This window comes from Gossypium hirsutum, chromosome D09, assembly GCF_007990345.1.
Source record: "Gossypium hirsutum isolate 1008001.06 chromosome D09, Gossypium_hirsutum_v2.1, whole genome shotgun sequence".
Taxonomy (NCBI): domain Eukaryota; kingdom Viridiplantae; phylum Streptophyta; class Magnoliopsida; order Malvales; family Malvaceae; genus Gossypium; species Gossypium hirsutum.
This window is the reverse complement of record NC_053445.1, coordinates 29,665,782-29,682,803: the sequence shown is the minus strand read 5'-3', so window position 1 is coordinate 29,682,803 and position 17,022 is coordinate 29,665,782. Positions and strand designations below refer to the sequence as shown.

The following is a 17,022-nucleotide window of genomic DNA, read 5'->3' as shown; positions in this document are numbered from 1 at the left end:
ATAAAATATTATATTTTTCAATATTATTAAACATACATATTTAATTACTTATATTTAGTCATATAATAAATTATTAATATAATTAATATAATTTACTATTTTAATAAATTATTTAATATTTCAATTTTATTTTAATAATAAATTTTAGGGTAAACTATCAAAATAGTCACTTTTGTTTACCTCAAATTACATTTTAGTCACTTATGTTTGAAATGTTACATTTTAGTCACCTACGTTAACGTGTTGTAGCATTTTAGTCACTAAGCTATTAATTATCGTTAACGGTGTAACGGTAAGCTGGCTTGGCATGTTAAATCATCATTTCAAACAAAAATTTTAGGTTAAATTATAAAATTGGTCCTAATATTTCTTTGTTTTGAGCAATTTATTTTTTTTCTTTTATTTCTTTTAACTTTTATTTCTTTATTTTACATTCTCTTCTACTTCCCCCTTTGTTTTCCTCCCTTCTCCATCTCTTTTAACTTAGTTTTTCTATGTTTTCCATTTGCTAAAACTAGTACCTATACTTTTATGTTTTTGAACAATTTATTTTTTTATTTCTTTATTTTCCTTTTATTCTTCCCCTGTAGCTTTAACAAATGAAAAACATAGAAAAACTACATTAAAAGAGATGGAAAAGGGAGAAAAACAAAGGAAGAAGCAAAAGAGAAAGAAAAATAAAGGAAAAAAAATTAAATTGCTCAAAATGAAAAAATATGGGGACCAATTGTATAATTTAACCTAAAATTTTTATTTGAAATGATGATTTAACATGGCACCTCAGCTTACCGTTACACCGTTAACGGTGATTAACGACTAAGTGACTAAAATGTTATAACATTTTAACGTAAGTGACTAAAACATAACATTTCAAACATAAGTAACTAAAATGTAACCTGAGGTAAACAAAAATGACTATTTTTGTTGTTTAACCCAAATTTTAAAAATAATAATTTTTAAATAATATTATTCACATATTATTGAAAATATTCAATATTAATATTTTAATAACAAATAGTTATTACAATTATAAATATGTGAATAATAAATGTTTTGTAGTATAAAGGTTAAAATATGTCATAAGTATATGTACTATTCACAAATTTGTAATTTAGCCTCTATACTTTTATTTTCAAGAATTTAGTCCCTCTACTTTTCAGATTTGAAAATCAAGTCCAATTGTTGACATTTTTAAATTTTTAAATAAAAAATACTCACTTGGTAGTCATGTAACTAAAAAATGACATTGTAATGAACTTGAATTTAACAAAATATTTTTAATATATGCAAAAATAGTGTAAAATATAAATTTATAGATATAAAATAAACTCATCTAAACAATGAAAAGATCAGAAAATCTGAAATGTATGTTTGTTTCATTGAAAACAATTTTTATGAAATATTTTTAAGAAATCTGTCAAATAACAGAAAATACTTTACACAGATTCATCCAAACGCTAGAAAATATTAACTTTTCTAGGAAAGTAAATTATTTTTCAAAAATCATTTTCCGGAAGCTATTTTCAGTGAAACAAACAGACCCTAAATCTGAAAATGTCTTACAACTAAGGTATAGAGACTAAAAGTGCTAATAAATCTAAGCTACAATGGTAACTAACTTAAATAACACTAAAAACAACTAGAACAAAAAGAAAAGTTGCCGGGCAATGTAAAATCTATAGCTAAGGAAATGAAAATAAGAAACCCTAGAAAAAGAGGAAGAAAAACTAAGAGAATACGTAAGGAAAACTAAGCCTAAACTAAGGTAATGTGACCTCCTTTTTCTCTCAACCAAATTTTAGTTGATATAACAATTATTTTGACCCAATTTGTGTGCCCAAAATATGCTTGAACAGACCTTCAATGATTGGTGCTTTGGGTGTACAAAGATTACCATTTTTGTCCAATTCTGTCCCTTTACGATACCGGTATCGCGATACCAATGAAGAGGATATCGTGATACCTCAAACAGTTTCAAACTTGGGGGCCTTCTTGGAGGGTGGATATCGTGATACCCAAAGTGGCTATCACGATACCACTGAAGGATGGTCTCTAATCTCGAGTCTATTGGAGGTATCCCGATTCCAATGTTTGGATATTGCAATATCCTCTCCTTTGGTGCCGTTCTTGCTCAATTTTAGCCTCTAACACGTCCCTACATCACTCAACAATACGTTAAGGCCCCCAATGACAATATTGGCCAATTGTGTCTCAAAATGAGTAAAAATAATACATTTACACTTATTAACTTAAAATCTAAAAATTATAAAAAAACTACGAAAAAAGTGCTACTTTGCATGAGAATAAGCTCCTTAAGTACACCGAGAAAGCCTTGTTTGTCATATCAAATTATGACAGATCAAACTCCCCTACACTTAACTCTTTTCTTAACCTCAAGTAAACACACTAAACATAAAAAAGAAAAGATAACTCTTGGACTATATCAAGCAATTAAGTAACACAACAGTAAAACATCAAACTCGTACGAGAATTACCTCACATGCAACTTAAGAGTGATATCTAGTTAACTTGTTTATTCCTAATGCAAACATACTTAGTTCACTAAGCTAAAATGTCAATAGATGTAGAGGTAATGGAAATGAAAATATGTAAAAATATTATCCATCAAAATAAATTATGCGGATTACTCATAGATATTTAAAAAGAAATGGTCATATTCGTTCAAACAAATGCAAGCTATTTACGAATTATTATGTTGGTGAATTATTCGAGTCCCAAAGGTCTTCTAGGCTAGTAATATTTTGAGGTTTAGAAGGTTTTAAATTGAAATAATGGGCACTTAAAACAGGTTCAAGCACTAGAAATGGTTAAGCACATGGCATTGTTCCCTACTCATCCCCAATTTATTTACGAGCACACCTCCTTATTTCTCCTTCCCTCACCTACCTTATTTTTCCAAAATGTTAGAAGGTATTATGTGATATTAGTACGCACTAAATTCTGTAATTGTGAATCAAAAGATTTTCATTTTCGAGCCTAATTTTGATTTAACTATCCTTTTCTTTATTTTTCACTCTTTCGTTCGCTTTTTTTTATTTACATACTAAGTCACGTAATCCCTTCATTTTATTTTTCACATACAAAGCCACCATAATGTTTCTACATAGCCCTTAATGTCCATGGCCCGAAGTCCATTGCGTAGTGCATTTTAAAGAATGAGACCGAGAAGGAACTAGACTCATTTAGGCTCCAGCCTCTAATATTAAGGCTTACAAAAAAATGGTACTCTAGGCTAAAAAAGTATGGGAACTAGGGGTACATAGCAACATGTAAGCTTTTAGGCTCTAGACTATTTCAAACAATGCCTAAGGTCTTTCCCGAATCAATCACATACACCAATTCTTTCAAGCATACATCTATTTAAACGAACAATTAATAATTCAAATTATTTATCTACAAGGATTTGTATACTTTATTTATCCTATGATACACTTTATACATTTTCATTTAGGTTATTGCCTCTACCCTATTGTACACATGGCCTAATTGAACTAATTAGTCTACAATTAAGAATAACACATTATCTACTATCATTTGAAATTTACAAGTTCGACAATTCTATGTACTTATTCAATATTTACAACTAAGGACTTATTTACCTAATATTAGTCTAAGTATCATGCAATTACACAAAATAAAAATGAAAATATTTTTGGTATTTTTGACATTTTTTTTAAAAAGGCGAAAAATTGAAAATAAACACACAAAATAACATAAAATAAAGAAAAATTAAAACACATAAAACTATGTGCATCCCCCCACACATAGACTACACATTGTCCCTAATATGTCCCCAAAAAAGATAAGAGGTTACCAAACTTCACTAGAATGGAGCGTCAGACTAGTTCGAAGGGCCACTTCCTCATTGAAGCTTATGAATGTTATGTAGTTTTTTAGGGTAACTCACTGCACATAAAACAAACACACAAAAACTAAACAAAACAACCAAAATACGAAATATAAAAACATAAAAATAAGTTCCAAAAGTAGTATAGTTTAATAGCTTACATGCCACATAAATAAATAAGAGTGAACTGTAAAACCATGTAACTATTGCAAATCTCCTTATGGACCCTCTTTCGGTTTGGCTACTCTCCTTTGCCTTTCCCTTTGAGGAATGACTTTTTATAAGATAGTTTGAGTTGATCGGTCGGTCGGGTTACGAATGACTAGGCCCCCATGGATGGTTCTGCAGACATAAAAACACCCTCCAAATTATTGTTATAGCACAAAAAGTCATCATCCTCTAACACCTCGTCATCTTCCTCTTCTTCGGCTTCTTGCTCATTGTCTCCGGTTGCATTATCCTTTAATGAATCACTTGATCGATCGGACCATTGCATGCTTTACGCTCCCTAGCTCGCCATGAAGGTATCCATGAATGGTTTCATTGGCTCTAGCATTCTTGTGTTGTAGAGCACATCTCTGTCGAGCCTACGATGCTATTGTGGAGGCTCCTCATTGCTTTTCTTTATGGCATTTTTCTTTTCGATTACCGGAGGCAATTCCATCTTGTACTTCCTTCTTTGATTCCATTCTTGGATTTACCTTTTTTGGAGCTCTTGAAATTGCCTAAGCATAGTGTCCACAATGATAGTCTGAGTGGGGTGGAGGAACTGCTCGGTTGGGTCTATTTCCACCCCCACTTGATGGTACAAGTTTGTGATCAGGTGGGGGAAATAGATGCCAACGTTTATACCCAATATGTACTTTCTAATTTCTTTATTTATCCATCGCCCAATGGACACTCATTTTTTCTGCAGAATACAATATAAAAGAGCAGCTCGAAATACATTAACAGTGTTAGTGTTCAAAAGGGGGCTAATATGTGTGCAGATAAACGACATCCATAGTTTTGTAACCAAAAACATAATGGCCTGTTTAAAAGATAAAGGGTGATTATGATACCCCTCTTGCTTCCACTCTCCCATTCCTTCGGTTAAATATGCTAACATGGCGTCCAGTCGACATTGTTAAATTTGTAGAGGTCCATGTCAGACAACTCATCCCTTTCATAGTGAGGGATGCCATAGTAGTTGATAATTTCTTGTGAGGAGATGTTAATGACCTTTTTTCAAACATATACTTTATTTTTTTTAGAAAATTTTAAGTTGGAGTAAAACCACAACCCGACTGGTACCACTGAAGGTGTTATCAAAACAAAGGTGAAATTCATCCAACAATGAAAAAAATGAGATTTCAAACTTCCTCACAATGTGGGTAGAGAGATCGAAGCCTCGTTCAAGGATAAATAAGCTTCCTTGAATAGATAAGAAAAAGGCTTAAGTCTCTTTTGATTTGAACTTAACCGAGCCGTACTCCTGTTCTAGAGGTGGATGGGGTTGAGATCTTGATCGTTTTGTTAGTCTAAGAGGCATGGGTACTATCTTTTAAACGAGACTAAATATAAAAAAGATACTAACTAACTAAATCGCAACAAATCATCATTAAAACTAAATGAAAAGAGCAAGATAATAAAGATGACAAAAAGATCAAATGTAAATAAAAGAAAGAAAAAAGAAAACTTAAATCATGTTGTTTGTAGTGGTTTTATGGTGTGAAATGATGAAGCTCCGTGTTTCCCAAGCAACAAGAGAGTGGCACCTGCAAAGAAAGAAAGAAAGGAAAAGACAAGCAAAAGAGGATTGAAATCTAAGTGAAAATGAGTGGGGATTTAGAGAGGATTTGAGAGAAATAAGAGAGGGGAAGAGTGTTATGGAGTTTTGGGGATTTAAAATTTAAATGATTTGGGAAAAAATAAGGGGTTTGGGGTGTTTGGAGGCTTAAAAAGTCTCCAAAACACAAGGATCGTGATACCTTAATTGGGTATTGCTTGACTCAACTCGGATATCACAATACTCAGGGGTGGATATTACGATATCCCCTATTTTTGGACCCTTCAAATTCCATTCTGTTTGAGGTACCGCGATATTGAGGGCTAGGTATCACGATACCATTGTGTAAAACCGAAATTTTGACTTTTGAAATTCTAGGGGTATCGTGATACAAAAGGTTTGATATCGCAGTACCTAAAAGAATTTTTGGCCCCCAATCGAAACTGTTCGTCAAACCGTGATATCCCCCATTGGGTACCGTGATTTCACTGAATAAACCCCAAAATACTTGCAAATTTGTCAAATTTTCTCTCAACTCCCAAAAATTGGACCTACCAAGTTCAAAATTAAACCAATGCAATTTAAAACCCTAATCTAATTATAAAAAGTGTGTGGAGTCCATGTTCAATAATCCAAATATTTACAAATTTTGGTTCAATTGCCACATGCAACAAGTTAAAATTTCTTTCGGGGTGATATGTAACACCCTCGTAGTTATGCTTGCACAGGGTTTCGAACACCAACACATGTCTCATTTTCTTCAGCTTGATGAGTTGATTTACTGATCGTCTTTTCATGATGCCTCGCATCCTTGGTCTCAACCCTATAAACATACACCATTTCAAATATTTAACATTGTTAGTCGAATGATCGGACACTACTTGAACGACATGACACTCTAGCTCACTATTAGGGGACACTTCCTTCACCCTAGGCTCAGGTTCCACAGACCTAAAGGTCTCTACCTCTCCACCTACTTCCATCTTCATTTCTCTTTTGCCCACATCTATGGTGGCCTTAGAGGTAGGTAGAAAAAATCTCCCTAATAGAATCGGTATCTCTAAATCCTCCTCAAAGTCAAGAACTATGAATTCAACTGATAAGATGAATTGCCAAACTCTCACTAAAACGTCCTTCAAAACTCCCTTTGGGTGAACTAGGGACCTATTCGCAAGTTGTAGGGTTACTGAAGTTTCCCTAAGGTCAATTAGATCTAACCTACAGTAGATAGATAAAGGCATTAAGTTTATATTCACTCCAAGATCGCAAAGTGCCTTGCCAAAATTTACACCTCTAATCTATATGGGAATGATGAAGCTACCGGGATCCTTAAGTTTTGGTGGGACTCTCATAGAAACAACAACACTACACTCGGTATTAAAAGCAAATCGCTATTCTCTCATAATCTTCTTTCTCCTAGACATCACTTTTTTCTAAAGAACTTAGCATATTTCAACACTTTTTCTAGGACCACAAGCAATGGGAGGTTGACATTCAAAGCCTTAAAAATCTTGAGGAAATCTACAAATTCCTTATTGTCTCACTTCTTCTTCTCTTCTAGTCTACTCAGAAAGGGTACGGGTATGCGTGGAAGATTTGGTTGTGGTATTGGAATGATTCTATCCTCTAGTTTAGTTCGTGTGGGATCACTCTATGGTCTTTCCTTCTCTCTCACCCATCTCTAACACTAGGAATATGAATGCTCTCATTCTTCTCGCTTACTTCCTTCTCCCCACTAATTGGTTAAATAGGTTCCTTAACCACAACCTTGGACCTAAGAGCAATCGCCTTGGCATGTTCTTTTTATTCTTTCTTCGAATTTGGCTCGATATTACTAATTATGCTAGAGGTTAAGTCCTTTTGAAACAAATGCAAAACTTGGTCTAGTTGACCACGAATTTGATGCATATCAGCTTGCACAACGTGCAAACCTTCCCTTACCTTGCTTATCGTAATCGATAATAGAGGGTCACTACTATAGGCTAGTTTTCTTTCTTACTCCTAGGATACCCTAAATGGTAATAGAGGTTGTTAAGGTGCATTAGGTCTAGGAGGATTAAGGTTTTGGATTCCTTGATTGAATGAACCTCCTTAGTTCCTTCCCCACCTAAGGTTTGGATGGTAACGCCACCTCGAGTTATAGGTGTTGAAGTATGGATTATATCCTCTAGTCCCTACATAGTTAGCCTCAATTAGATTGCTCTCACTAGTATTCCCTCACATAGTGCCTTCTCCATCATGTCCTACATTAGAGTTGGTTAGAAAGGGCTAATTTTGAACTTGCGCCTTGGCTAAAATAATCTCTAACTGATTGATTCTTTTGAGGACTTGGTGATACTTGTACTCGTTACTGATCACATTCACTATCGATTTTTTCGCTTGATATGTGAACCACTCAGCTGACAACATATAAGAATTCATTTCCATATCCTCGATGAGTTGGTAAGCCTCAGTATATGTTTTTGACATTAACGCTTCCGTGAACACTTCGTCAAGACTAGAGGCAAGTTTCCATCCAACCCATTATGAAAAACTTGAAGTTGCAGCCAATCTTGCAATCCATGATATGGGAACTAACGTAGCATGTGTTTAAAGTACTCCCAAGTCTCGTATAGTGACTCCCCTTCCAATTGCCAAAAATTCGTAATATCCTTACGAATTTTCATTATTTTGCTCGGAGGAAAATATTTTACTAAGAACTTGCTCGTTAGCTCATCCTAAGTGTTGATGGAATCTATTGACAGTGAATCTAACCACATAAACACATCATCATAAGAGAGAAAGGGAATAATCAAATATGGGTAGTGTCATCGGATACCCTATTATATTTAAAGGTATCACAAATGGTTAGAAATCTCTTAAGATGTTGGTTCGGATCACCATTCGTTGACCCTCAAATTTGAAGGTTCGCTTGAATCATTTAGATCATCATCGGTGTGATTTCAAAGTTGTTAGCATTAATCATCAGGTATCGCGTAGTCGCTGATATCACAAATGGTTAGACGATTAATGCTTCCTCAAAAGTATTAAGATCGAGTATCGCGTAGTCGCTGATATCATGTTAATTTTGCATGTTTTATGTGTTTAAATCGATTAATTCTTGACGTAAATCATGCTAAATTTGTGATTTTATGTTTAAATTATGTTAGGAACGCAATTTGGATGCTTTAAGTAAAAAAAACAAGCAGAAAAGGACTAAATTGGAGCACAAGCAATAAAAGGGGGCCGAATTAAAAGTTTTGAGGAATTTATTGCTGATCAGATTTTTATTTTGACTTTTTAAAAGTTAGATTTAGAAAAATCTGATATGAAATCTAATTAAAATTTGATTTTATGTGGTTGGTTGTTAGATGAATTAGGCTAAATTTAGCATATGAAATGTATATAAATACCTTGTATGGTGGCTTTGGAAAGCACACCTGAATACATATTGAAATAAAATACGAATCAATTTATTTCTTTCTCTATTCACGCGTCAGTGCATTCTGCCATTTCTATTTTCCTTTTAGCTTTAGCTCGATTATCGTTCTGAAAAAAATCGTGAGATATGAACTCGCACTAAAAAAACCCTTTCAACACGATATTCGCTATCTCTGTGGTATATAGGATAGTCACAATCGTCCCTTAAAGTTAATTCAATTTCAATTCAAAAAGTGCACGTTGGGTTGGAGTTGTTTGGCGTACAGTTAGGAAAATGAGATGGTCGTCTGTCGAGTTTGAATTCCTGTGAATAAATTAGCATGTTCAAGTGAAAAAAGCTAGTTGGATTCCATCAAGGGAAATATTGGTCGAATTTAAACGACCCATGCATTTGAGGCCATTAATTCGAGTTGGGCTTTCTAGATCGCAAGGCTGTCGAAATCTTAAATTATGGGCACGAGTTACGTGGTTAGAAATTTGGCAAGGGTCGGTTTGTAGGTCATACTAGAACTGGCTACATAAGGAGAAGTTGGTAATTGTGGTAGCCTTGATTACTATAACCAACTTATTGTTTGGAAGGGAAAATCCATTTTTCAAAGATCGATTCGATTTCAGAGTGTACCAAGGTTAAGACTAAGCATTAATATATTTGATTCACTAATTTGATTTAATTTTCTTAATTTTATTTTGCAATAATAATTCTGTTATTATTTTTTATATTTGTTTATTTTATTTTCTTTATCATCTAAATTCCCTCATTTTATTTATTTTATACCTTTGCATGCATAGGTCGAGGGCACGATAGCTGCCTAGACTTAGAAATCTAGTCGCGTAAAAAGGAAAATTAGGAATCACAGTCCCTGTAGGTCAGCCCTGCTACTATATACTACTATTTAATTAAGTTAGAGCGTAGAAATTTATATTTGGTGGTTTCAATGCCAATCAAACCTTGGTGCTGTTGTCGGGGATTGGGAATATTTTTTCTAATTTTCGTTTGTTTTCCTTATGACTAGGTTAGAACCGGGAACCATAGAATTTGAATTAAAAATAGAGAAATTGGCTCGAACACTAGATTGAGAAGCTTTTTGGTGCGGTAAACGACCACGACCTTAGTTTGAAATAGGATCTTATACTGAATATATTTTCACATTCGACGAACCAGACGAAATGACAGACCAAACTATACGCCAACTCGTAACAGCACTAGATGGACAACAACCACTATCATAATTTATCCGGTGGGAGGAATGTTGTTTGAGTTGAAATCGGGCTTAATTCATTTATTGCCTACCTTTCGCGAATTGCAAAATGAAAATCCGCATACCCATTTAAAAAATTTCACATGGTTTGCGAAAGCATGAAACCTCAAGGACTGCCCGAAGAACAAATTAAACTTTGTGCTTTTCCTTTCTCGTTTGTCAACTCTATTAGAGAGTGGTTTTTTTATTTACCTCTTAGTTCAGTTAATACATGTTTTATTATGTCTCGTTTATTTCTATGAGGGTTTACTCCCAATGGAGATGAAGATGATAGATGATGCTAATGGAGAGACACTTGTAAGCATGATGCCTCAGAGAGCAAGAGAGTTAATTTTGACCTTGGCTACTGTCGTGTGTGAAATGATATGCGAATTGTGTAAGTATACACTTCAAATCAAGTAATAAAGTGATGAGTGAGTATCGTTCCTGCGATGATCGGATTGAGGCACAAAAGTGGTCAAGTTATTATAATAAAATGCAATTAATGCTATGGTAAAGCTATGGTAAGTATGCAACGTCAATTAAATGAATAATGATGCATGTAATATGTGCAATTAATGAATACTTGGAAATGATATGGCAAAGAGAGAGTAGAAATATAATGGCAATTATGAGAATTACTATAGGAATATTATGTAAATGATCAAGTAAATAACTAAAAATGATATGGTAAAGATACAACGAAAAATAATAAAGGATATATTATGTTGATTTGGAAGGTCAAGATTACTAAGAATCTACCCTTAATGTCAATAATGCCTTGGCAAAATCATACTCAATTTACTGCTTAGAAGAGTTCTAAAATGGTCTGAGTTCCAACAACCCATGTTTATTTTCTCCTCTTTTTAAATTCTTTTTTCAACAGCCCAAGATTATCTTCTCCTCTTTTTAAATTCTTTTTCAACATCCCAAGATTATCATCTCCTCTTTTTAAATTCTTTTTTTTTCTAGGATAAAAACCAACATCCCAAGATTATCTTCTCCACTTTTTTAGGTAGATTTTTCTGGTACAAGTACAGTTCGGTTGAAACCAATATGCGTTGAGTGTTGACTCGATCTTCCTAGAATTACCACAACATTCGGGCTGACAAAATTTCTAACCTTTTCCTTGATAAAACTTCACTCCTTTTTTTCTCATTCCTCAACCAGCACCTGCCAAACCATCAAACACTAGCCTTCCACATGCAATTAAAAGTAACAAATAATAATATTTAAGCACCGTCCAAGCTTCTTATTCAATGTTCTAAAAATGCTAAAATAATATCTTAAAATTCAACTAAGTTCACTTAAGTACAGGCAATTGACCCAGTCTAAAGGCATGAATTATAACTGTTTTCAAGAGTTATCACACCCTCAAACCTGAGTTATTACTTGTCCTCAAGTAAGATATGATGAATGCATGAACGTATGAATTTCCATAGTAACATAATCACCTTTACATTGTGAGACCCTTAAGAGAGCATTTTTGTATTTCAGTTCTTAGCAATCTTCTATGTCTAGAAACTTGGTCAAGTTTCATAAGATTATTTAGCAAAGGAAATGTAGAAAATAATGCCTTAAAAGAAAGTAAAATCCTAAGTATTCATGTAATTTTCACTATATCAAGTACCTTCTAATTTACTTAGTTCATCTTTTAACTAATCAGTTTTCCTTCTTTTTTTTGGCCTTATACATACTCAAATACATACATATCCATTTATTATGCCTATTTTTTTTACTTGGGGATTCAACTCGTCACAGGATTCTTTGACTTGACAATTATAATGGAGCATACAGTTAATTTTCAAATAATCAATCATGTCACAATTTCAATACTCACTCATGAAGCTAAGGCTTTTGACTAAAAAGATGGATGAAGCAAACAACTACCTCATTAGCTACTGAGCTCGTTATTATAATGGAATGCCTCTAGTTTTCTTTATTATACACTCTTACTAAAACTCACCTTTCTAGTCAACAACACAATGGAGCAAACAAAATGGTGCTAATTTACTCAACAATTCTAAGCATTAGAGTATTTGATGACATTTTTTTAGAGAATTTTCTTAGACATTGCCACTTTATTCATTATTGAGTATTGCCATTTTATCGAATATAACTTTAAGAGTCTCAAAGTTTATCAAAAGAAACTTACTAGGGATCAATTGTAATCGGAATTAGGACATTTTAATTTTAAGGATAAATTTATAAGCAAACTATCCTAAGCTAAAATCACCTAATCCACTTTCACAACTTTTTAATTTATTGAAGAGTTAAGCTCCTCATTGAACATCACAAACAATAATACACTCATCACAGTCTAAACAATTCCAGGTAGTCATGTGTGCCATGGAAAAATGAATGACAAATGAACAAAAAAATACTAAAAGCACACTTGCTCAACTAAATATCTAATGTAGTCTAGAAGCACAATACACCCCCAAACCTAACGGATGCATTATCCTCAATGCACGTATAGATATGAACCTTGAATGCAAGAACATTCATATGTACATAATGAGATGTTATAAAGGGAGAAAAACTTCTCGAGCTTGGAATTAAATGGTGGTACTTTAGTTGCAGCGAGTGGTCTTTCATGCACTCATCTTATAACACATCGACCTTTTAAGTAAACTGAGTGGTACATCCTCCTCTCCATTATCAAATCTGGTGATTTCATCAATGATTTGATCGATCTCATGATCATGTTTAGTCATCGTTTCAGTAGAAGGAGGTGGGATAGCCGCAGTGCTGTCCATTGGTGTTGGAACTGAGGGATTTGTTTCCTCTTCGTCCTCACGGCCAGTCTCAATGCTGACAGACTCTGTTTTCTCTGGTTCTTCCTACGGTGCTTGAGGCGCATTCTCTTCATTGGTAGGATTCGTCTCAATGGGCTCTGCATCTCCAACCCCTTCCCCTTTTACAGTTTATTAAACAAAAGAAATGAAATAAAATAAAAAGAATTTTCAAGATGTTGAAGCTAAATATCTCGAATATCAATAGACTATTTCTCTCGCTCTACATGAGCACACCATTAGTGCTTCAAGCGTTCTCCATTAAATTTAAATTTGTTTCTCATTTTCATGTCCTTGACATCAACTACTCTATGCATATATACATGAGCTACCAAACATTGTTCATCAAAATTGAAAGGTCTATTTTGCTCCAGCAAAGTGCACGAGGGCCTCCACTCAAATGAATCTTTATCACTATCAGAATTGCTGTGGCAAAATCTTGTGAACTCTTTCTCCACTATTGTTTCTATCAAGTCAATGGCATGGCATTATTGATTCTAATCAACATATTTCAATGCATTAAATACATTGATGTAACCTACTTATCATTCATCCTCATGATCAGTTCACCTTTTTACATATCAATTAAAGTCCTGCCAGTAGCAGGAAAATGTCTTCCAAGAATAATTGGTACATCTTGGTTAGCTTCACATTCTAAAATAAGAAAATCTGCAGGAAAGATAAATTTATCTACCCTTACCAGTATGTCTTCAATTTTACCTTCCGAATATGCATAGGATCGATCAGCCAATAAAAAATGTGACTATTGTGGGTCTTGCCTTCCCAATTCCCAGCTTCTTTAAAATAGACAAAGGCATTAGATTTATAGTTGCTCCTAAATCACACAATGCCTTACCAACATAATGATTTCAAATTAAACATGGGACAGTTATTCTTGTTGAGCATTTTGTTTCACATAGGATGATTATAACCAGGTGGTGCACTGATGGCATTTTCTCTTGCAACATTGTTAAAATTCCCCATACCGTGATTATTCCAACTAAAATTCGGATGCTACTTCTACCCTGAATTGTTGGTGTTGGAATAGGGGTAATTATTCCAATTAAAATTACCCATATAGTACACTGACGCTGGGTTTGATGGGCATTCATCAAACACATGATTTTCACCGGAATAAACACATGACAACTGGACCGATTTCATCTCATGGATTGAAGTTGAATTTTTCATTTTTTTAATTATGTTAGCTAGAGAAGATACCTGGGCTGTCAACGAAGTGATTGCATCAAGCTCTATGGTATAAGCAAATCTCTTTCTCGCCCTAACTTTTGTTGTAGGATATTGATAATTATTGTTGGCAATCTTTTCCAAAATCTCATATGCTTCATTATACATTTTATTCAACAGAGTACCATTGGCAGATGCATCAACTACCATCCTCGTGTTCGTATTCAACCCATTATAAAACATATCTGTTTGAATATAGTGTTGGAATCCATGCATTAGAAATTTTCGAATTAACTCTTTAAATCATTCTGAAGCTTCATACAATGTTTCATCCTTTGATTGTCGAAAAGATGTGATGTCATTTATGAGCTTGGCATTCACATTTGAGGGATTATACCGTAGCAAAAATCTTTGGAAAATATCATTCACGATGCCACTGTTCCCAATAGTAAAGCATTCAACCATGCTCTTGCTTGGTCTCTCAAGGAATATGCAAACAATTAAGTCTAAGGGCATCTTCAGGAACACCCTGTTGGCTAAACGAGTTACAAACTTCTAAAAAAAGTCTTAAATGTAGTCCTGGATCTTTAGTAGGTAATCCACTAAACTTTCATATTATTTGCAACATATGAAACATTACCGGTTTCAGCTTGAATTGTTGAGCTTGTATGTGTGGTTTGACTATCACTGGATTCAGATCATCCAAAATTGGAACAACATGCTCTCGAATTGGTCTGTCACAATCATCTATCACTCCACAAACATGAGGATTAGCACATTGACCATTCAAATTACCATTCATACTTGGTATCACCTTACGAATAGGAGGATTAGCATCTTGACCATTTGGATTATCATTGAGACCAGGATAAATCCCGTTCCTAGCCATTTTTCGTAGTTCTTTCTGCCTTCTTCATAAAGTTCTTTCGATCTCTGGGTCAAAAGGATATTCTTTGCTAGCAGGAATGCCTCTTCTCATACATTGATGGCAAACCTATGGAAATTAAAGTAAACTAAGTTAAATAAAACTAATGGAATTAAGTAAAATAACCAAACCAAATTACACCAAATTACCGATCCCTGGAAACGATGCCAAAAACTTGTTACGTGTGAAATAATATGTGAATTGTGCAAGTATACATGTCAAATCAAGTAATAAAGTGATGAGTGAGTATCATTTCCACGAGAATTGGATTGAGGCACAAAAGTGGTCAAGTTATTATAATAAAATGCAATTAATGCTATGGTAAAGCTATGGTAAGTATGTAGCGACAATTAAAGAAATAATGATGTATGTAATATGTGGAATTAATGAATACTTGGAAATGCTATGGCAAAGCGATAGTAGAAATGGAATTAAAATTATGAGAATTAATATGGGAATATTATGTAAACGATCAAGTAAATAACTTAGAATGATATGGTAAAGATATGACGACAAAGAATAAATGATATATGGTGTTGATTTGGAAGGTCGGGATTACTAAGAATCTACCTTTACTATCAATAATGCCTCGGTAAAATCATACTGAGTTTACTGCTTAGAAGAGTTCTAAAATGGTCTGCTTCTTTCGAGAGCAAAAGCCTCAAGTTACCTTGGACGTGTCTATAGGCCTTAATATGGTACCCTGCATTATTTTCCTTCTGTATGAACATTGCTTTATGTCTAGAGTTTATTGCATGTGTCAGTCGAGTACTTTCTCATATAATTAAATTTTGATCCAAAATAACATCCAACACCATTTTCATCATTCAATTCACGGAAGAATAAAGTAAGAAATACGAAAGACTTCGGGAAGATAGCTTTCGCTTGTCTAGTTCACACTCTAGCAGTACAGTGTCCTGCGATGGCTAAGAGGGACTGCCTTCGTCTTTGTCTTCTTGTCATTGCTCAGTTGCTACCCTCTATTCTTGCCTAATGATCTCTTCCTCTTGTTTGTTCTTTAGGGTTTCCTCCTTTGGCTTTTTATACCTTTCTTAAATTCATTTTTCAACAACCTAAGATTATCTTCTCCTCTTTTTAAATTCTTTTTTTCAACAACCCAATATTATATTCTCATATTTTTAAACTTTTTTTCTTAGATAAAAACCAACATCCCAGGATTATCTTCTCCCCCTTTTTTAGGCATATTTCTCTGGTACAAGTACATTTGGGCTAAAACTGGTATGCGTTGAGTGTTGACTCGGTCTTTTTAGAATTGCCATGACATTCGTGCTAACAAAATGTCCAACCTTTTGCCCTGATAAAATTTCACTCCTTTATTTCTCGTTTGTCAACCTGTACACGCCAAACCACCAAACACAACATTTCCACATGCAATTAAAAGTAACAAATAATAATATGTAAGCACTATCGAAGCTTCCTATGCAATGTTCTAAAAATGCTAAAATAATATCCTAAAATGCAACTAAGTTCACTTAAGTACAAACAATTGACCCAGTCTAAAGGCATGAATTATAACTCTTTTCAAGAGTTATCAGCTGTGAATTCTCAACAATTCTGACTGGGTAGAGAACCCATGAGATGGGTTCATGGGTTAATTACTCTATCTTTAAAAGATAAAATTGATAAGCTCACTAATGTTGTTCAAAATTTTCTTATAGATAAAAAAAGCCCAACACGATTGTGTGGATTTGTGATATACCAGATCACCCGACAAACTCATGCCTTATTTTACATGGGGTTCAACGGAACAAGCGAATGTTGTCGGAAACTTTTCTGGGCCACCGCAAAGGCGATATTAT

General features: G+C 34.0%; 1 non-coding gene across 1 annotated transcript; it reads left to right on the top strand.

Annotated features, from left to right (window-relative positions):
* Positions 1–14,542: 14,542 nt before the first annotated feature.
* On the top strand, positions 14,543–14,649 carry LOC121221524 (small nucleolar RNA R71). The gene has a single exon (XR_005918915.1). It is a non-coding gene; the product is annotated as a small nucleolar RNA R71 (small nucleolar RNA).
* The last annotated feature ends 2,373 nt before the right edge of the window (positions 14,650–17,022 follow it).